We start from the raw sequence: 18,638 nt of genomic DNA, 5'->3' as shown, positions 1-18,638 counted from the left end.
ATACTTAAACTAAATGTTGCTATAAGAACTCGTTCAGACTGAAGCGTCTGCATAGTGAGCTCACTGCAGATGGAACAAGCCACTCCTTTGCATAGACGTAAGCTCAATTCGCACACATGGACTCAGGAAACTTGCACATACTGAATCAGACCATAGTCCATTAAAGTCAGTATTGTCTACTCTGACCAGCAGTGGCTTTCCAGCAGCTCAAGTGGAAGTCTTTCACATCATCTACCACTTAATCTTTTTATCTGGAGATGATGGGGATTGAACCTGGGATCTTCTCTACCATGGAGTCCAGCCCCTCCCAAAATACATATAATATACATGACTTAATAAATGCATGTGAACATGGCCCCATTCAAAAGCAACCTGTTTGGAAGAACACACACGCATACATGGGTCTCTTGTAAGGATCTCAATTACATAAAAACTATAGTAAAATCCAATTAAATAGGAAGGAGAAGATAAAACCATAACCCAAGTTATTATTACAGAATTAACTGACTTTTCCCGATGCTGTAACAAGGTACGCAAAATTTCGCCACAGATTCCGTAGTATACTGATTTTCAACAGCCAATAATCGATTACAGTATTCTGAATCTGACCTACCTACAATATCTCCATTTCTTTATTTATCTAGCAGTTCTCTCTGCACTGTTCTAATGCATCTGCTGCTCTTCAGAATTAAAACAAAATCAGCATTCTAAAATCTAGGGGAAAATTTGGATGATGACAATTTCAGAAATGTCTCAACAATCAGGGTTGGTGTCAAGGGACAACATGGTGAGCATCTACTGATGCTCACCACTACCTGGAAGAGGAATCATAGAATCATAGAGTTGAAAGGGGCCATACAGGCCATCTAGTCCAACCCCCTGCTCAATGCAGGATCAGCCTAGAGCAGGGGTCCCCAACCCCCGGGCTATGGACCGGTACCAGGCCTTGACCTGTTAGGAATCGGGCCGTGAGTTGTATAATTATTTCATTATATATTACACTGTAATAATAATAATAATAATACGACATTGGATTTATATCCTGCCCTTTACCTTCCTCCTCCACAACAGACACCCTGTGAGGTAGGTGGGGCTGAGAGAGCTCTGACAGAAGCTGCCCTTTCAAGGACAGCTCTTCAAGAGCCATGGCCTACCCCAGGTCATCCCAGCAGCTGCAACTGGGGAAGTGGGGAATCTCCCAGATAAGAGTCCACACACTTAACCACCACACCAAACTAATAGAAATAAAGTGCACAATTGTATCATCCCAAAACCATCACCCCCCCCCCCCCAGTCTGTGGAAAAATTGTCTTCCACAAAACTGGTCCCTGGTGCCAAAAAGGTTGGGGGCCACTGGCCTAGAGCATCCCTGACCAGTGTTCATCCAGCTGCTGCTTAAAGACTGCCAGTGAGGGGGAGCTCACCACCTCCCTCGGTAGCTGATTCCACTGCCGTACAACTCTTACTGTAAAAAAGGATGGTCCATAAACCAGAAAGACTTGCCTCATTGGCCCTCAGTGAAAATGTGAAATTGTCCCAGAGGCTTGTGAGAAATCACGGGAAAGTCTCTGAGACTGGTTGAAGAGCCATTGGAAAGCTGAAGAGTCATTGGAAGGGATGCAGCGGTGATTCTTTTTGTATCTCTTTAGGCCTGCTGGCATTTACCATCTGTGAGTAAATGTCTTCAATGGTTTAATACTTAAATTTAAATGTTTTATCTTTAACTTCTATTTATGTTATATTCTTGTGTTGTAAGCCGCCCTGAGCCACTTGTTGGGAAGGGCGGGATAGAAGTCATAAAATAAATAAATAAATAAATAAGTAGACAGAGTAGAAGACAGGGCAGTGGTAGTAGCAACCATATACCTAGAGGGGGCAGTAAAGGCTATACTGGCAACACCCCTAAAAAAAAAATCCTGGAGATGTCCCAGTTTAGAAAATACACTATGGAAAGAAACATTACACCTGTCTCAAGGGTCTCCTATCAGGGGCCTTCAAGGAGCACCTAGCAATGTTCATGATGGCTCAGGATCTTCATGCTTTCAGAACTAAATACATTCTCTGCATTCTGTTCCTTTCCTAATACTCTTCAATATTCTGTTTCTCTTCTGACACATTTGCACAGCTGCTTTCTGGGAACTCTCTGCAATGGCTCCAAGATGCTTTTCTGGGGCTGTAGTCACCAGTTTGGAACTCACAACCAACCCTGGCTAATTTTTTCTTTCCGGCATGGAGCTCCACGCAACAGAAGCCCCACACGTTCTGCTCAATAAATGCACCAGTTGAGGGGTCTGGCTCCATTTGTATGTTTGCATGACCCGGCCTGGCAAAGGCTGCCCAATTTCCTAAGTTCAAATATGTTGGCAGGCTTTTTTTCCGAAACTCAGCTGTGACAACAACGTGTCAAATTTTAAATATGAAGGATTTCTAACCCCTCCGATGTTTTATGTTTCTTTTAATAGACATTGAAAATTGTGGTTTTGGAAAGCCGTGAAAAGCAAACAGGAGCGAAAGGTGAGCGCCGGAGGAACAAAGCAAAGTTTGTCGGGAGAAATCAGCACTCTGCGCCGCACGCTAAATAGTTTCGCATGCCCCACTGCAAGCAGATGGGACCAGGTTGATGGAGCAGAACTAAGCTCGGGTGAAAGGGAAGGGGTGCCCGACTGGGCCGAGCCAAAGGCCCACGCTCCACTGGCTGGCCAAATCAGGATAGACACAAATGTAAAGATGGTGTGAAATTTCCCAAGTCAAGTTTTTAGAAGAATGCAGGCAGCTCAGCCAATGCATATTAGGATGCAAAAGCAGTGGTTCTTTCTTCAGGGTTTTTCGCTCATTCAGACGGCAAGTTAAGACCCAGCGATCTAAAGAAGGATAGTTTTCTCCACAGTGATGGCGGCACTGAAGCTGGCAATGAAGAGCATTGCTTTTCCTTTTCCTCTGTCACTTTGACCAGGATGACTTTGGACCAGTCACTCTTTGGCTGTGATCACACACATGAAATAATGCACTTTCAATCTACTCTATAACTGGATTTTACTGTGAACTTGCAAAACCCAGTTTGAAAGTGCGCTGAAAGTGGATTGAAAGTGCATTATTTAGTGTGTGTGACCGCACCCTTTGTGTCAGCCTAACCTACCTCACAGGGTTATTGTTAAGATATGGTGGAGAAGGGGACAATCACGTCGGTCATTCTGAGCTCTTTGAAAGTTGGGCACAATAAAAACGGGGGAAATAACAGAAGGAAAGGAGAGGCCAGCTGCCCTTTTCTACCAGCACTACTTGACAAGCTGAATCTGACAAGCCTCATCATGGATCTGAAAATTCCCTGGTTCTGGAAAAAAGGAATGTAAATTCCTGAAAATCTGGAGGGATACTTAAAAGGGGGGTGGGGAGCCATCACCCACTTTCTCTGTGCTGATAGCTAAAAGCAAGACGGCATGTCAAACGCCACCATAGGTGGGCATTACCAGCCATTCTTGTGCCGGGGCTGAGGGAGGGGAAACCCCCTCCTTGCGGTCAGCGTCCTGAAGCAGAGAGAGTTCCATTTGGGACTTGCACATCTCCACTCCACTTCTGATAACTAAACATGTCAGGCAACGCCATGTGAATCGTTTTGAACAACAGTTTACAAGCTGGCATGCTCCATCTCCATCCAGCCCTAATTTGATTACATTCCCGGGACAGGTCAGAATAAGCTTATGTAAATAGAAATATTATCCATTCGTCCTGTGTGCCCAGACAAAACCATCGCTTAGATATACCGGGGCACAAGTTAAGCTATTTGATGGCGTACATTTTATTAATGGCATCCTAATTGCATTTATTAATTATCTAGAATACCAGGCTTGAACGCTTGGATGCGGGGGTGGGGAGATATAAATACATGAGAGCAAGCGGAAAGCTCTGGATTTGAATTGTGCATTTCCCATGAACTAATAGTGCAATCCAAAGGCAAGTTACACCCTCTGAAGCCATCAAATTCAGTGGGTTCATTAGGGTATAGCTCTGCTAAGGATCGCATCAAAACTCTGCTGAGGGTTGCACCGTTCAGTGTCCTTGGGGAATTTGCTTTTACTCTTCTCCAGTTCACAGATGAAAATAGGGACGTGCTTTTAAAACACACCAACTCTCATACCAAGGAAATCTGCCTAATATCCTCCCACGCACACGTACACCAGCTGTACGTTGGATTCATTCACTGTACAACAGCTTGACCCTCGCTGACTTAAACACACAAAGGGGTTTTTTTTTGTTTTTAATGTATAGTAGGAAAATGTAGACCTACAATAGATTAACAATAATGCGATGTTTAACTTAGAAGCTGCCAAGTGTTAAATGGAAGGCTGTGCACAGAACGGTGCTTTTGCATTCATGTGCTTGCATTCGCATGCACATGCACAATGGATTAGAAGCCTCTAGGGCTTTTTTTGAGCAGGAACACAGAGGAACGCAGTTCTGGCTGGCTTGGTGTCAGGGGGTGTGGGCTTATATGCAAATGAGTTCTTGCTGGGCTTTTTTCTACAAAAAAAGCCCTGTGTAAAACAATGGTGATATCAGGGGATTTGGCATAATGTGCAAATGAGTTCCTGCTGGGCTTTTTAAAATGTGAAATAATGTTGACATCAGGGGGTGTGTCCTAATATGCAAATGAGCTCCTGCTGGGCTCTTTCTACAAAAAAAGCCCTGGATGCCTCCATTTCACACTTGGACATTTAACTTCCAGGGACTTGTGGGAAGGACGCTGAAGCCAGAAAAAGTCACAATGTCAGGAAGTCATGATCAAAACATTTTAAGAAGACATTCCCAAAAGGGGGGTGGGAAACTTGAGTCAATTACCAAAGACAGGAGCCAGAATTCCTGGATATTTTCAGCACATTCCTCAAAACTCTGTTCCAATATGCAATATGCGGTTAATAATACCGCCCTATTGTAGAGGATTGCTTCAAAGGTTATGATAAATGTAATGTTTGTGTTCCCTAAACTGGATGGCCCAGGCTAGCCTGATCTTGTCAGGCCTCAGAAGCTAAGCAGGTTTGTCCCTCATTAGTATTTGGTTGGGAGGCCACCAACAAATCTCAGGGTTACTCCACAGAGGCAGGCAACAGCCAAGCACCTCTGAATGTCTCTTGCCTTGAAAACCCTGCAGGATCACCCTAAGTTGGCTGTGATTTGACGGCACTTTCAACCAACAACACCAAGGTTTGTGAAACACTGTGTACGCTTTAAAAAGCTATAAACACCTGAAGTAGGACTATTGTTTAGCCAACAACTCTGTTGCTGTACCCAGGATTGAATTTGAGTTTGTGTTTCTGAATTCTCTAGATTTTAAAAAGAAATTAGGTGGGAAGAAAGGATGTCTATGAGCAGGCACAAGGTAACTCCTCTGAGGCGATGCAGCATACCCTACCTCTTTGGAACTAAGGGTTAGAACGGATAAAAGGAGGTACTTCTTCACCCAAAGGGTGATTAACATGTGGAATTCACTGCCACAGGAGGTGGTGGCGGCTACAAGCATAGCCACCTTCAAGAGGGGGTTAGATAAAAATATGGAGCAGGGCCATTGGCCTGATCCAACATGGCTTCTCTTATGTTCTTATGTTCTAAGGGTCACAGTAGCCAGCTAAAAGAAAGTACTAGAATCCCGGTGGTGGAAAAATTGCTGTCAAGTCCCAGCTGACTTAACGGTGATCCTTCATGAGGTTTTCATGGCAAGAGACATTCAGAGGTGGTTTGCCCTTGCCTGTTTCTACATAGCAACACTGGACTTCCTTGGTGGTCTCCCACTCCAGTACCAACCAAAGCCAACCCTGGAAGGAAAACTTTCTCCAGTAGAACACGGCACTTGATCCCGAAAGACTCTACAAACCCTAACAAAGCCAACCCTGCTTAGCTTCTGATGAGATCAGGCTGGCCTGGGCTATGCAGGTCAGGTCAGAACCCCAGGAACTGTTATCGTTTAGGCTGCCCCTAAAAATGGTGAGATTGAATTGCAGAAGGTTATTTACGACGCTTCTATCCCATCTTTCTTCCATCAAAGAATTCAAGGTAGTATACAAAGGATCCTCTAGAGCAGGGGTCCCCGCCCACTGGGCCATGGACCAGTACTGGTTTGTGGCCTGCTAGCAAATGGGCCGTGGAGTCAGGCAGAGGTGCCCCACTGCCCCCACCCGCCTGGGATCTGGCCAGACAAAAGAGGCAGCACAGCCTCGCAGGGAGGCAGCCTTGGAGTGAGGCAAAGCAGTCCTGCTGCCCCTTCCGCCAGCCCAGGACCAGAAGGATGCTTTTTCTGGCTTTCGTCTGCCAAACAGACCCCCGCCAAACAGCTAATCAGCAGGGGTCTTTAAATGCGAGGGGGAGGCAGATTGGCTTTCTGCTGTCTGGCCATCTAGTAGGGAGGCAGCAGAAACAGTCTCAGTCTCCCCCACATACACATTTAAAGACCCCCATGGGGACAGGGCATGGGCAGGGGGGCAGCATGGAGTGGCAAAAAACCCACCACCACTACCAGGTCCTTGGAAAAATTGTCTTCCTCCAGTCCCTGGTGCCAAAAAGGCTGGGAGCCACTGCTCTAGAGATCTCCTGTTCAGGTATTGACCAGACACCCGCCTGTTTTGCTGTATGATATAACATCTGAGGGTGCCGTATCTTATGCTTTCTAAACCCCAACCTGTTTTTGATCTTCCAAGGAGTTCAAACTCATCTGTACACACAGTCTCCCAGTAGACCCTCTCCTTGGGATCAAAGACAGTGACTGGCCAAAGGTCACCCTGGGTCTCCTTGATACAAGCCCAACGCTGTACATTGCACCAGACTTGCTCCCATAGGCCTGGCTAAGTTCTTTAAGGATGGTTGTTGCTGATGAACTGCTTGAGCAAGATGTGCACTCCCTCAATGCTATTTACATATGGACAAGCTTAATATTTAACCATAACTCAGACGCTTTCTGAGTAAACATTTATCTGTGTCCACTTTTCGTGCAAAGCTGCACTTCTCACCTGAGCCTCCAGCAGGATCTCAAACACCTTTTTTTTTTTTTTTGCTGACTTATGGTGACCCCGTAGGGTTTTCAAGGTAAGAGGTGTTCAGAGGTGGTTTGCCATTGCCTGCCTCTGCATCACAACCCTGGACTTCATTGGGGGTCACCCATCCAAACACTATCCAGGGCCGACCCTACTTAGCTTCCAAGATCTGATGAGATTGGGCTAGTCTGGGCCATATATGTTAGGCAAACACTACCATGAAGGGTGGAATTCTAGCAGGAGCTCCTTTGCATATTAGGCCACACACCCCTGATGTAGCCGATCCTCCAAGAGCTTACAAGGCTCTTTTTTGTAAGCTCTTGGAGGATTGGCTACATCAGGGGTATGTGGCCTAATATGTAAAGGAGCTCCTGCTAGAATTCCACCCCTGATTACCATAATTAATGATGCCTTGGGCATCATAAAGGTACTAAAGTTTCCACACCTAAGGACTCTGCCATGAAGTCTCCCAGGTGGGAAAAACTTTCTGTGCTATAATAATACAGTGCATGTGAACCAACTGGTAGAACATGGGAGGAGAGAAGAGATGCTGATTTACAGAACTGGGTTGTACAGTGGTTACAGATGTCCAATTAGAAGCTGCGGTTCAGATCCCCACTTGTTCATGAAAGTTGCTAGATGACCCTTGAGCCTGTCAAGCACTTTTGACTTAGCCTGCCTTACAGGATTGTTGGGCAGGAGGAAGAAAATGCAAAGGTAAAAAGTGGGGAACCAGGGAGGTGGGCAAGGAGGACCTTGGCATCACTTTGCCAAGCCCCTCGCCAACCTGGATCCCACCCATTTGCATCAATCAAACCCACAGTTTATTCTGAGATATCTTCTCAACTGAACCACCAATTAGGGTCAAATGAAAAGGAACCGGCAATTAAAAACAGCGAAGGCCATCAGGAACGAACAACAAATTGAAATGTGTCATTTTCCACAAAGCAGCAGCCACCTTTCCCCCGACTTTTGTGATCACATCCTGGCTAGGACAAACATATCAGGAAGTTAAATACACCGTCTAATGGGGATCATTTGTAAGAAGTTCAATATACAGAGGACTTAAGACTTTCAGCCAAGACAAACAGAAGACAAGGTACAGATTACTGAATGGCACCTTTCCTTTGCCAAGTAATCGGAGGCCAGTGATATGAGGATATTACGTACAATCTCCCAGTCTTCAGAGCCTGTTTGATTTTATATGGCATTCTTATCAGGCTTTTAAAAGTCCGGCATTGGTGAGCAGATGAAATGCATTTTCAAGGGTTGGCAGTTTTGCTCAAAGAAGGGGAAATAAAGAGACTGAGCTCGTTACATGGACCTCTGGGCCTGTCTGCAAACAGGGATCTCACTGCCTTTTGGTGGGATCATGTCCTTCTCCAGGGCTTGAGGCAAGCTTATCTTCTGCTATTCTAATATTTATTTAATAAATCTATAGAACATACTGGGCATTTTTGTTTCTCTTTTCATCTGGGCCCATTTTGGTCAATTGCTTCAGCTCTCTGCTATCTGTTGGTTTTGAAGGCCTTGTTTGGGTTTGTGTAGGTGCTTTGCCCAATTTTCCCCACACAAGATCCTTGTGAGGTTCCTCTCTTGTTGACCCCAACCTACCAAATTCTGCCATGTTGACCTATGCTGGGGAAGCTTCTCCAGGTCTCAGAACAGGAGGACGAAGAGGTCGCGGCACATTCACCTGCTTCCCTTCCTTGTTGGACAGCTATCTCTCTTCCAGGAGGAAGTCCTGCCCACTGTTTCCTCCTTGGCCTGGAGCTTCCCTTATGAAAGATGCATGGCCCACCCCTTTTTGTCCAAGGTCCAATCCTGGCCCTGCTTGTCAGACTCTGGCATCTGTTATGGCCAATCTGGAGCTATGGGTGGGGCACTGTCCCATCCCTTGCTGGCTGCTGCTTTATTCCTCCCCTGCAACTCCTGGATTCTCTTTTCCCTCTTTTGGATGAGAGCCTGTCTGAGGGCTGCCAGCTCTGGATAGGGAAATACCTGGAGATTTAGGGGTGGAGCTTGAGGAGGGTGGTGTTTGGGGAGGGGAGGGATCTCAGCAGGGTTATGGGTACAGTGCCAGAGAGTCCACCCTCCAAAGCAGCCATTTTCTCCAGGTGAACTGATTTCTGTCGCCTGGAGATCAGTTGTAATATTGGGAGATCTCCAGCCATTACCTGGTGGTTAGGCAACCAAAGTGAAACACGGATAGAAGTGGCAGAGATACAAAGCTAAGCTTCCATGCATAAGCTCATCTCAAAGCAACTTCTTAAAGCTATAGTAACTCACAAACATACAATTACACAATTTATTACACAATTTATAGCTTTCATACATACATATCAAAGGAATTTATGAAAAACAAAACAAAAGCAGGAGAAAATGAACACAGCACCTAAATAATTGTTCTCAGAAATCCAACAATATTGTTTGAGTTCTCGGTCTTTCTTATAGAAAATGCAAGTTCCAGGCTTCCGCAAGGAAACGCAGTAGAAGATTGCCTCCAGAACACCAAAAGGAACAGACGAAGGTCAGCCAGCTGAATAGATTCTTGGAAGTGCAGAATATTTTCTATTTTAATTGTTAAGAGCTAAACGATGTTTCCGGAATGTTCAGAACCCGTTTTTGCCTCCCAGGCGTTCTCTACATTCCACTTATGACAAGGCACATCAAAGAAGATCCGTAGTTTCAGCTTTTCACAGTTCCAGATAGGTCACCAGCTTTTGGCAAGGAAGACTGCACTGAGGTTGCTATGTGGAGGAAGGCAATGGCAAACTGCTTCTGCTCTTCTCTTGCCTAAAACACCCTGCAGATGGGATCTCCAGGAGTCGACTAAAACTCCAGCATGTACTTCTCACTATTACCGATGTCTGCCTGCACACTGAAACAATGCTTGAAAAGACAACACTGATGGGATTTATGTTTGGCTGAACTCCTTTTTGCATGAGGCTTAAATGGCACAAGAGTCTATGCACACCTCAGCAGAACACTGCAAGGAAAGAATGTTGGTTGCCGTTGAGCAGCGATCATGCACATGTTGATAAGGCAGAAGGGAAAATACAGAAATGATCTGAAGGAACTGAAAGGGTACCAGATGGTGGATGCTCCAACTCTTAGGATTTATTTTAAAAAGGTTCTTAGTTGAGACAGCATTAAAGGAAAGTGAAATGTAGCATGGAATGAACTTTCAGAGCCATGCAGGAATCTACTCATTGCTAGCCATAAATATCCGGCTTAGTATCAAATCGTATAGTGAGGCCTCTATGGAATCACACAGATTGAATTCCAACTAAAACTTCCATGCATGCAGCCTCCCACCATACTCTGAAACAAGCCTCAGATTCAGCAGGAGCTCACAGGAGCACAGCTCCTGAATCTTTCTGAGGGTTCCCCCTCTTCCTCCCCACCTACCTTGTCCGTTTGTCCATTGAATAGTAGGTGCAGCTGCATAACAATCTCTGAATTAGGAGAGCGGGCAGCCGGCCAGCCCCCACAGGCTTTGCCATGCCCCGGCAGTCCTCATTAATCCCTGGAGAAGCTCGCACCACCCTTTCTCCACTTCTTATGTGATTTTGGGCAACGGGTGGCTTGCTGGCCTTTTGACTGGGGAGGGGCAGCCCAGGAGAGTCCCTAACAAGCAAGGCCTGCCTGGGCTGGCTGGATCTCTAGCCAGCCCAAGCAGGCCTTGCTCGCCCAGGGCTCTCCTTTCTTGCATCAGGTCGCTTTTGGCTGGGGGGAGGGCAGCATATGCTAATGAGTTATGCTAATGAGCTCCACCACCTATTTTTCTACAAAACAACCCCTGCTCTGAAATATCCCCAAATGCTGTCTCTGGAGGATGGGGAACCCCCCAGGAGTAGTCTGAGTGGCGATCTGGCGATCTGCCACGGAGGGAGGTGAGAATCGGCAAAAATCTCACTTTAATAAAGCAAAGTAGGCAATAAATTAAATGCATCGGTCCATTCTGTGTATATGATCCATCTTTTCTTTCTCTGCAAACCTTTTTAGTTATCAAATTGACCTGGATATTGACAAAACGATAAAAAGGAATGAGTTTGTCCTGTACTTTGGATATTGACAACCTGTTCACCAAGATGATCCGTAATAATCATAAGTACATAAAGACTGCTCATATATCTTCGACAATGGTAATGCTGACATGCACGCCGCCTCTGATTGTGGAGGGTCAAGCCACACGTGATGCTCAACAGCGTCAACGTCTTTATGGAGAGGGCTAATCGCAGGGAGCTTCCGTCTTCACATTGTTTAACAATAATGCTTTATATAGCACTTTTGAAGGGCAATCCTCAATGGAGTTACACCTTTCTATGCCCATTGACTTCAGTGGACTTAGAAGGATGCAACGCTGCTTGGGATTGCAATGCAACTGTGTAGTCTTGTGTAGAATTTCTCCAGTCTAAGTCCACTCACATCATTAAGTTTAGACTTGAGTGACTCTGCATAGGACTGCACTATTATACCCCACATAGGGGTCTTTATTGCTCTTCCCTAAATGTTTTGCAGACCCAAGCCATTTCCTCCCTGCTGCATCCTCAGTAACATTCAGGCATGAAGAAGGCAGGTGGCTCTGCACGTTGGTTGCTGCCATGGCTAAAGTCTGCCCCCCAAAAGGAGAGGTTATGGATTTTGGGGGCAGGTGAACAGGTAAACTGCAAGAGTCCAGTTTCACCTTAAAAACTAACAAAATTTGTGGCACGGTAGGTGCTTTTGTGAGTCACTGCTCACTTCTTCAGGACAAGAGCAAGAGCCCAGTGGTACCTTAAAGACTAACAAAATTTGTGGAATGGTAGTCATGAAATTAAAAGACATTTGCTCCTTGGGAGGACAGCTACGGCAAACTTAGGCAGTATAATAAAAATCAAAGACATCACCCTGCCAACAAAAGTTCGTATAGTCAAAGCGATGGTATTCCCAGTAGTAATGTATGGCTGTGAGAGTTGGACCATAAGGAAGGCCAAGCACAGAACAACAGATGCTTTTGAGCTGTGGTGCTGGAGAAGAATCTTGAGAGTCTCTTGGACTGCAAGAAGATCAAGTCAGTCAGTCCTAAGGAAATCAACCCAGACTGGTCACCGGAAGGCCAGATGCTGAAGCTGAAGCTCAAATACCTTGGCCACCAAATGAGAAGGGAGCACTCCCTGGAGAAGACCCTGATGCTGGGAAAGACAGAAGGCAAAAGAAGAAGGGGACGGCAAAAGATGAGATGGCTGGACAGTGCTACTGATGTAACTAACACGAATTTGAGCAGACTTCGGAGGATGGTGGAAGACAGGAGGGCCTGGCGTGACTTTGTCCATGGGGTCGCAAAGATTCGACTGTGTGATTGAACAACAAAGGAGCTACCCATCTTGAGATAAACTGCTATTCAGAAAACACATCTCACCTTCCTCCTCACTAGGGACGGAAGAGGAGCTGCTGTTGCCACAGAAAATGGATTAAAGCAGTGAAGCATTGTGCATGCCTGAAAGGGGGCAGATCTGTACCTCTTTCTGGTGGCTGAAAGTGCCGTCAAATCACAGCCAACATGGCAGTCCTGTAGGGTTTTCAGGGCAAGAAATGAGCAGTGGTGGCTTACTGTTGCTGCCTCTGCTTAGCAGCTCTGGTCTCCCATCCAAGTACTAACTGGGGCCATGCCTGCTTATCTTCTGAGATCTGGTAAAATTAGGCTAGTCTGGACCATCCATGTGAAGGTGTGTCTTTGCTATCCAGAGATAAAGGGTAGGCATCGGTGGCTGGTCATTCTGAGTCATGAACAGGGGTCATTTTGTAGGAAAAAAGGTGGTGGAGCTCATCCAGGGATTGTTATGCAGCTGCACCTACTATTCAATGGACCAGGTGGGGAGGAGGAGGGGGAACCATCAGAAAGGTTCAGGAGCTGCGCTTCTGTGAGCTCCTGCTAAATCTGAGGCCTGGTCATGGACATAACCTAAGAATGGTTTGCCAGCAGTTGCGGGCTAGAGAGGGAAGGGAAGCTACGTAATCTGCAAACCTTGAACAAGCACCAGTTTTTGATGTTTAATTTCTCTACTGAAGTTTGTTCAGTAGCTGCAATTTCTTCCCTTGGATGAAAAAGAACCCCCTCCAACCATCAAAGTTGGAGTCTGATCAGCTAATGTGAGAAAACGTTTTACATTCCTTTCCACCTTCCAGCATTCTGGAAAAGGCCCAGTCTGATGCTGACACTTAAGTCAGCCATCTTTGCACTTAAAAGACCAGAAATGCAGGCACGAAATAGCAGCCTTTGTGGGAGATGCTGGAGTCCAAAGGGAGGCTAGGTTTTGTCTCCCCCCGCCCCCCTTCTTCACTGTTTAGGAACATAACCCTGCTTGGTACGCTGACAGAAAGGATGGGATATGTCAGTTTGATACCCACCAGCCACTAAGCCAACTGTCACTTTAACATGACAAGGTCTTCGTTAGTCCATGAGACAGACTGAGAAAAATGACCTCCATTAATGCTTGAGTTAAAAAAAAATAGTTTGCTTCCTGAGGAGGGGGGGGGGAGAATTGAAGCGGGGTGACAGGTTCTCAGCTGCTGTCATGTTGAGACATCCCAGCAAGGTGAAAAATAAAATGAAGACATGTACCTGGTACATTTACTAACATTAAACTCCTCTTCATATCCGCCGGGTCGATAACATGGTTATGTGGACTGAGGAGGGCTGCAACAGAAACATTCCTTCGTTATTCAGTGTGTGTGTGTTTGCTTTGTCCAAATCTCTTCCTGGATTTTGGAAGGCCAAACTGCCTGCTCTTGTTTCCAAAATGTAACTGATGCACTTGGAAACATTTTTTTTTTTAAAAAAAATCCACTTTCATATGTCCAGTTGCAAACTTCATTTCTCAGTTCATTGACATATCCCCCCTACAGATGTGCAGACGTGCCTTGATAAAAATAGTGGCAAAAATGTCATCTTGATATGTTTAGGTCTAGAGTTTTATAGAGTTTATCAAAATTTTGTCCAGAGTTATCAAGATTCTCTAGTTGTAGTGTTTTACCAAGGCATAGGAGTGCATGTGGGAATCTATGCAAATCATTAGGGATAGATTAACAATTAGGCCAAGTAGGTACTGGTTTATGGACCCCCATGCCTTTAGGGGCCCCAGGCCAGCTTATCCCCCCCTCCCAGTTTTCCCCCTGCTTGCAGCCCTCCCAGCCTGCACGCGCTGCCAGCAACTGAGCCACGCTTTGCCTGTCTTGCCTGGTATAGCTGATGCTGGTGTCATTGCCAAGTTTGCCTCTCTCTGCCTCTCCCCCCAAGCTTTGTCAAAGGGGCTTTTGAGAAGGTGCCTGAAGTGGGGTGGCTGCTCCAACTCTGAGATAATTTGCAAGCCCCCCCCCCCCGAGATTTTGACTGCCTAGGGGCCTCCACAGGGTTTAATCTGACCCCCCTCCCGAGATTTTGACTGCCTAGGGGCCTCCACAGGGTTTAATCTGGCCCTGCAGATCATTATGTACAGTTGCACCAAGGTTGCTGCATCTTCCAGTTCATTCAGCTCATTTCCCCATGTCACATGTGCAGTGATAAAACATTCCAAAAAAGCAATCGGTGCATGCTCCAATCCCAGAATTACTTTTCAGAGCTTCTCCTACTTAAACCAGAATTGAAAAATTCTCCCAAAAATTAAGGACCAGAACCAAAGTGATTCATTTGTCCTGTAACCTGTGCACATTTACCTGAGAGTAAGCCCCGACAAACTTGATAGGACATACTTCTGGATAAAATTGCATATGCTTGGGCTGCTAACAGGTTGAGGATTATAAACTCAATTTCATTTTAAAATCAAACTATGAAAAAGTGTGTGAACATTTTCAGACCTCCCCCCCGCCCCCAGTTTAAGATGTCAAATTTTTGGTGTCATTTCTTGTTGGCTCAGGGAGGATAAGGGACAATGCAGAGGAAGGAAACACAGACCAGTATTTGGTGAAAATATAGCCACAGCTTTTTATTGACCTGCCTGCCACCTGAATACCACACCCCCAGCCTTCTGGGGGATAAAACCACATAGTGGCAAGAGGCAGGATCCATGTGGGCACCAGCTGCTGCATGGTCCCCTTGCCACCTGGCAGTGGAAGCCAGCCAGTAGCCCCCAACTGGGAATGTGGCTGAGTGGCTCCACCCCCAAGACCACTTAAGGGAGTCCCCAAACCAGGGGGGGGCAACCATGCAGGCGTGGCCTCCCCCTCAAAGGATCCCTCCCAATGCCCAAAACCACAAACTGCCCAAGCTGTGACAAGAACAGCATTGCAATCATTAACACAACACTAAAACATCCCATAACATTTACACATAAAAACAGGGAGGGAGGGCAGGCAAGCTGATGATGCAGAGCTGAGGGTGAGCCGGCTGCCGGACTTAACTAGCCAACAGGGCCTCTCTGCCCCGCTCAACACCATCTCAGCTGAAGCTGTTGGCCAGTTTATGCAGCCGGATCAGCTCTTACTCATCCCCCTCCTAAGCCACAATGAGCAGCGATCCGGTAAGTCAGTGCCGCATTTCCAGAGGCAAATTGTGGTATTGTTTTGCCATAACCTTGTAAAGACTTGAGTAACTCAAAAACAGGATACGTTTTTTAAAAATCCTATTAAATTGCAACAGAATGGTTCCTGTTGGTAATGGGTTTTGTATTAACGAAAGAAACAATGGGGGGAATTAAGTGGACCCCCTTTTCTTCCTTTCTTCTGAAGAAATAGTGGGCCATTGATATTCGCTCCAGAGAAAGGTTAACACAGCAATTCTGTGGATTAACTTTCGTCATAAGCATATAATCACTTCCCTATTTAAAAAGGGCACAATATTGTTTTATCTGAACAGGGAGGGGGTGTCAGGTAAATTCACTTTTAAGAGCTGTTGAAACAATCCTGGGCACAATTTGATAATATTATGCTTGGAATGATAATATTATGTTTGGAAAGACCCAATATTTTATTTATCCGCTAGACGACAGAGAGTGGGTGGAAATCACATTGCTTTTTTCTCAAGACAGGAATTCCGGGAGACCAAAGTGAGCACAGTTTCCATTTTCCGCAGAGGATGACAATGGCTGCCATGGGTGGGAATTAATATACACTGGCAGCATGGAAGTATATATAATTCTGGGCTAATTCTATCTATATATCGTATGTTTATCTCATTCTTGCTCCAAGGAGCTCAGAGTGGGGGGTGTGGCTTTCCCACTTCATCTATTTTGTCATCCTAGAAGCCCCGTGAGGCGTTTTTGGCCAAGAGAGTATGGTTGGGCCAGGGTCACTGGAAACTTGGTGACAGAGCAGGGATTTGAATCCAGTCCCCCCCCCCAAATCCTAGTGCAACACTCCTATAAACTACCCAGTCCTATAAAAATAATAATAATGTAAGGCACACCAGATCCAAATCTGAATCTTTCAAGCCAAAATACCAAATGTTTACAGGGTTTTAGATTTCCTCAACAGCGGTGTGCCATGTGTTCACATACTCCCACCCCTTTCTCCCCTCTCAGGCACTGATTCATTCCTCCATTTCTGATGATAAAGCTAAAGGTAGTCATCTGTGCAAGCACTGAGTCATTACGGACCCATGGGGTGACATCCCATCACAGTGTTTTCTTGGCAGACTTTCTATGGGATGGTTTGCTATTGCCTTCCCCCATCTTCTACACTTTATCCCCAGCAAGTTGAGTACTCATTTCACTGACCTCAGAAGGATGGAAGGCTGAGTCAACCTTCAGCCGGTTACCTGAACCAAACTTCCACCAGGATCGAGCTCAGTTCGTGAGCAGAGCTTGGACTGCGGTACTGCAGCTTACCACTCTGCATCACGGGGCGCTTATAATGATAAGGCACCCAAATCAGGCCAGCTGTAGCCCGGTTCACATAAGATGACCAACCTCGCTGCTCACAACAATGCTGCATAATGGGGTTCAGAACTACTTCCTTTTTTATCCTTCTAGTCCACTGTAAATTCTGGTGTGAAGTAGCACTGGGCAATCTGAAATAATGGCCCATATCAAGGAACGGAGTGATTGCAAACCCCACATGTCAGAGCTTGACCAGCAAAGGTACTGCTGACCATGTCCTTCCAGCTCACAGACCCTGTGGTTTGGTTTCCCCAGTGATGCATAACCAAGTGAGGAGTGGTCTCCTATGGTGAATATCTCTGTATTGCAAACTTTCATCACTTCTTTAGCTGTTATGGCACTCCCACTGACACCTGAATTGTGGCATAATTCGGTTGGAGTGTTGAGAACTCTGCCCTGGGGATCTCCCAAATCCTCTCACAGAACTGCACTTCCCAGGATTCTCTGGGGCAGAGGGAATGACTTGAAAGCCATAGTAGAAATATACTGTTAAAATTATAGGATCAGAAAGTAGGATACATATACTACATAGTATGCAATTTACTAACATTCCACTCAGTCCCTTTTCCTTTCCTTTCCTCTTTTTTTTTTTTTGCTTTTCCTTGAAGAAGGGTTCTGTTCAGCAAGGAGTTTTAGTGCCTGATGCCACATTCTTTTAACTTGATTTCCCTGCTGAGCTAAGTGATGCATAAATGAAGATCAAGTGACCCAGCCATAGCCAAAGTCACAGAGTGAACAGGACATACAATTCTGAACATTTGCTGTGCATTGTGCAAATTCTCTCCCTGACCAACAGATGTATTTATAATCCATAGCTGCTGATGCTTGTTTTATCCCTCAAAGTATATGGCACAGTTATTGGAGATATTACATAAGAACATAAGAGAAGCCATGTTGGATCAGGCCAATGGCCCATCCAGTCCTACACTCTGTGTCACAGAGTGGCAGTGTGTGTATATATATACACAGCGGCTAATAGCCACTGACGGACTTCTGCTCCATATTTTTATCCAATCCCCTCTTGAAGCTGGCTATGCTTGTATTCTGCAAGGTAAACCTGAAACATGCAGTGTGATAAAATACGGCTTTTTTTTTTTTTGAGCAGGAATGCAGTTCCAGCTCACTTGGTGTCAGGAGATGCCGCGTATGAAACAATGGTGATGTCAGGGGGTGTGCCCTAATATGCAAATGAGTTCCTGCTGGGCTTTTTCTAAAAAAAAGCCCTGTGATAAGGTAAAACATCACGATGCAGCAGCATGTAAATGGGACTCACAAAACTTACAACATTGTGTTAGAAGTACAGGAGACAATTTGCTCATGGAGTCTGAAAACACTGAGAAAGGGAAGGGTAACACACAGTTGCCCTCCCCGCTACCAAATAAAGGCACTGCTGCCAACCTCTTTAAAATGTTGACCAGTTCTTTCAGGACCAAACTTTCTGCTTTGCTTTTCTGGTCGTTCTCCATTGGAAAAGTAAGAACCAATACTCCCTCTAGGCTGTGGAGTCTTGTGAGCAAAAATTCTTCTTTGTGAGCTACTGGTATTAAACTTGTGAGCTATTGCATAAATTAGTTTGCTCAGGGGCCATTTTTCCTGCACTAGGACAAAAATGTGTGAGCTGGAGGCTAAAAAATTGTGAGCTAGCTCACACTAACTCATCTTAGAAGGAACACTGGTAAGAACATGTCGTGAGTTCTACTAAGTCCTCTGGATACAGTTTAGTTTTTGTTTTTTTTTAAAGCCAACACTGAGTATTTATTGC

At 45.5% G+C, this 18,638-nt stretch overlaps 1 protein-coding gene across 2 annotated transcripts in view; it reads right to left on the bottom strand.

The window, feature by feature from the left end:
* Window positions 1-18,638, bottom strand: part of PRDM16 (PR/SET domain 16) — a 608,720-nt gene that overhangs the window by 252,167 nt on the left and 337,915 nt on the right. The gene's annotated exons all lie outside the window — the stretch shown is intronic.

The sequence above is a fragment of the Heteronotia binoei genome, chromosome 18 (genome assembly GCF_032191835.1).
Source record: "Heteronotia binoei isolate CCM8104 ecotype False Entrance Well chromosome 18, APGP_CSIRO_Hbin_v1, whole genome shotgun sequence".
NCBI lineage: Eukaryota > Metazoa > Chordata > Lepidosauria > Squamata > Gekkonidae > Heteronotia > Heteronotia binoei.
Note: the sequence above shows the minus strand (reverse complement) of the source record. Positions and strands in the feature narration are given on the sequence as shown.